Consider the following 4559-nt stretch of genomic DNA (forward strand, 5'->3'; position numbering starts at 1 on the left):
CGTGCAACTGGTGATTGAAAATGTGCAACTGGTGATTGAAAACGTGCACCTGGTCACCCAAAACACGGTTCTCTATGCGGTTAGCGGTGTTCCATCTATTCATGTCCGCTTATGGCGCACCCTACTACGGACCTTTAGCAATGGGGGCCGGCCCGAATTATTTATGGAAGGTCTGATGATGATTTTTTTTTTTTTTCACCATCTCTTTCTCTCTCTGCCGGGGCCGGCCAAGAGTGCTTTATGGACGGTTTAAAACATGACTATGGATGCAAATGCTCATTTTCCTCCGTGCACCTGGTGATTGAAAACGTGCATCTGGTAACCCAAAAATTATAAAAGGGTTTTAAATACTTTTACCCGTCATTCTATTGATATAGCCCGCTAGGGGAGTGCCCCACTACGGCCCTCTCTCTGTCAGGGCCGTCCTTGGGTGCTTTTTACACACTTTAAGAAATCACGATGGATGCAGATTGCTATTAATCCTCCGTGCAACTGGTGATTGAAAACGTGCATCTGGTAACCCAAAATTTCAAATATGGTTCAAAATGAATTTAAAGGCACCCCTCTCATTGTTGCCCGCTATGGGAGCACCCCACTAAGGCCCTGTCTCGGTCGGGCCCGTCCTGAGTGCTTTATAGACACTTTAAGAAATCGCGATGGATGCAGATTGCTATTAATCCTCCGTGCAACTGGTGATTGAAAATGTGCAACTGGTGATTGAAAACGTGCACCTGGTCACCCAAAACACGGTTCTCTATGCGGTTAGCGGTGTTCCATCTATTCATGTCCGCTTATGGCGCACCCTACTACGGACCTTTAGCAATGGGGGCCGGCCCGAATTATTTATGGAAGGTCTGATGATGATTTTTTTTTTTTTTCACCATCTCTTTCTCTCTCTGCCGGGGCCGGCCAAGAGTGCTTTATGGACGGTTTAAAACATGACTATGGATGCAAATGCTCATTTTCCTCCGTGCACCTGGTGATTGAAAACGTGCATCTGGTAACCCAAAAATTATAAAAGGGTTTTAAATACTTTTACCCGTCATTCTATTGATATAGCCCGCTAGGGGAGTGCCCCACTACGGCCCTCTCTCTGTCAGGGCCGTCCTTGGGTGCTTTTTACACACTTTAAGAAATCACGATGGATGCAGATTGCTATTAATCCTCCGTGCAACTGGTGATTGAAAACGTGCATCTGGTAACCCAAAATTTCAAATATGGTTCAAAATGAATTTAAAGGCACCCCTCTCATTGTTGCCCGCTATGGGAGCACCCCACTAAGGCCCTGTCTCGGTCGGGCCCGTCCTGAGTGCTTTATAGACACTTTAAGAAATCGCGATGGATGCAGATTGCTATTAATCCTCCGTGCAACTGGTGATTGAAAATGTGCAACTGGTGATTGAAAACGTGCACCTGGTCACCCAAAACACGGTTCTCTATGCGGTTAGCGGTGTTCCATCTATTCATGTCCGCTTATGGCGCACCCTACTACGGACCTTTAGCAATGGGGGCCGGCCCGAATTATTTATGGAAGGTCTGATGATGATTTTTTTTTTTTTTTCACCATCTCTTTCTCTCTCTGCCGGGGCCGGCCAAGAGTGCTTTATGGACGGTTTAAAACATGACTATGGATGCAAATGCTCATTTTCCTCCGTGCACCTGGTGATTGAAAACGTGCATCTGGTAACCCAAAAATTATAAAAGGGTTTTAAATACTTTTACCCGTCATTCTATTGATATAGCCCGCTAGGGGAGTGCCCCACTACGGCCCTCTCTCTGTCAGGGCCGTCCTTGGGTGCTTTTTACACACTTTAAGAAATCACGATGGATGCAGATTGCTATTAATCCTCCGTGCAACTGGTGATTGAAAACGTGCATCTGGTAACCCAAAATTTCAAATATGGTTCAAAATGAATTTAAAGGCACCCCTCTCATTGTTGCCCGCTATGGGAGCACCCCACTAAGGCCCTGTCTCGGTCGGGCCCGTCCTGAGTGCTTTATAGACACTTTAAGAAATCGCGATGGATGCAGATTGCTATTAATCCTCCGTGCAACTGGTGATTGAAAATGTGCAACTGGTGATTGAAAACGTGCACCTGGTCACCCAAAACACGGTTCTCTATGCGGTTAGCGGTGTTCCATCTATTCATGTCCGCTTATGGCGCACCCTACTACGGACCTTTAGCAATGGGGGCCGGCCCGAATTATTTATGGAAGGTCTGATGATGATTTTTTTTTTTTTTCACCATCTCTTTCTCTCTCTGCCGGGGCCGGCCAAGAGTGCTTTATGGACGGTTTAAAACATGACTATGGATGCAAATGCTCATTTTCCTCCGTGCACCTGGTGATTGAAAACGTGCATCTGGTAACCCAAAAATTATAAAAGGGTTTTAAATACTTTTACCCGTCATTCTATTGATATAGCCCGCTAGGGGAGTGCCCCACTACGGCCCTCTCTCTGTCAGGGCCGTCCTTGGGTGCTTTTTACACACTTTAAGAAATCACGATGGATGCAGATTGCTATTAATCCTCCGTGCAACTGGTGATTGAAAACGTGCATCTGGTAACCCAAAAATTATAAAACGGTTTTAAATACTTTTACCGGTCATTCTATTGATATAGCCCGCTATGGGAGCACCCCACTAAGGCCCTGTCTCGGTCGGGGCCGTCCTTCAGTGCTTTATATACAGTTTCATATATTACGATGGATGCAGATTGTGATTGTTTTCCAAAAGACCCGTGTGCATCTGGTAACCCAAAAATTATAAAACTGTTTTAAATCATTTTACCGGTCATTCTATTGATATAGCCCGCTAGGGGAGTACCCTACTACGGCCCTCTCTCGGTCAGGCCCGTCCTTAGGTGCTTTATATACAGTTTAAGATATTACGATGGATGCAGATTGTGATTGTTTTCCAAAAGACCCGTGTGCATCTGGTAACCCAAAAATTAAAATATGGTTCAAAACCCGGGTAACACCACTCTATTTACGGACATGACAGTAGAGCTTACCCCCTGGAGCTATTGACCTCCAGGCTTGTAGGCCCTTACTCACCACCCGGGTATCACCCCTCTATTTCGGGGATGATACCAGCAGGGGACCCCCCCCACCTCCACAACCTCGCATACCAGGTGAACCAGGGCACCCACACTTAAGCACCCCTCCTCGGACATTAAAGCAGATAACCGCGCTGTTATGAACCGCGTGCACCTGGTCACCCAAATGGAACTTGTGCACCTGGTCACCCAAAAGGACCGGCGTGCACCTGGTCACCCAAAGGCCGGCGTGCACCTGGTCACCCAAAAGGACCATGTGCACCTGGTCACCCAAAGGCCGGCGTGCACCTGGTCACCCAAAAGGACCGTGTGCACCTGGTCACCCAAAGGCCGGCGTGCACCTGGTCACCCAAAGGACCATGTGCACCTGGTCACCCAAAAGGACCATGTGCACCTGGTCACCCAAAGGCCGGCGTGCACCTGGTCACCCAAAAGGACCATGTGCACCTGGTCACCCAAAGGCCGGCGTGCACCTGGTCACCCAAAGGACCATGTGCACCTGGTCACCCAAAAGGACCATGTGCACCTGGTCACCCAAAGGCCGGCGTGCACCTGGTCACCCAAAGGACCATGTGCACCTGGTCACCCAAAGGCCGGCGTGCACCTGGTCACCCAAAGGACCATGTGCACCTGGTCACCCAAAGGCCGGCGTGCACCTGGTCACCCAAAGGACCATGTGCACCTGGTCACCCAAAAGGACCATGTGCACCTGGTCACCCAAAGGCCGGCGTGCACCTGGTCACCCAAAGGACCATGTGCACCTGGTCACCCAAAGGCCGGCGTGCACCTGGTCACCCAAAGGACCATGTGCACCTGGTCACCCAAAGGCCGGCGTGCACCTGGTCACCCAAAGGACCATGTGCACCTGGTCACCCAAAAGGACCATGTGCACCTGGTCACCCAAAGGCCGGCGTGCACCTGGTCACCCAAAGGACCATGTGCACCTGGTCACCCAAAAGAACCGTGTGCACCTGGTCACCCAAAGGCCGGCGTGCACCTGGTCACCCAAAGGACCATGTGCACCTGGTCACCCAAAAGGACCATGTGCACCTGGTCACCCAAAGGCCGGCGTGCACCTGGTCACCCAAAGGACCATGTGCACCTGGTCACCCAAAAGAACCGTGTGCACCTGGTCACCCAAAGGCCGGCGTGCACCTGGTCACCCAAAGGACCATGTGCACCTGGTCACCCAAAAGGACCATGTGCACCTGGTCACCCAAAGGCCGGCGTGCACCTGGTCACCCAAAGGACCATGTGCACCTGGTCACCCAAAAGAACCGTGTGCACCTGGTCACCCAAAGGCCGGCGTGCACCTGGTCACCCAAAGGACCATGTGCACCTGGTCACCCAAAAGAACCGTGTGCACCTGGTCACCCAAAGGCCGGCGTGCACCTGGTCACCCAAAGGACCATGTGCACCTGGTCACCCAAAAGCCGGCGTGCACCTGGTCACCCAAATGGAACTTGTGCACCTGGTCACCCAAAAGCCGGCGTGCACCTGGT

Source organism: Oncorhynchus mykiss, unplaced genomic scaffold, assembly GCF_013265735.2.
Source record: "Oncorhynchus mykiss isolate Arlee unplaced genomic scaffold, USDA_OmykA_1.1 un_scaffold_541, whole genome shotgun sequence".
NCBI lineage: Eukaryota > Metazoa > Chordata > Actinopteri > Salmoniformes > Salmonidae > Oncorhynchus > Oncorhynchus mykiss.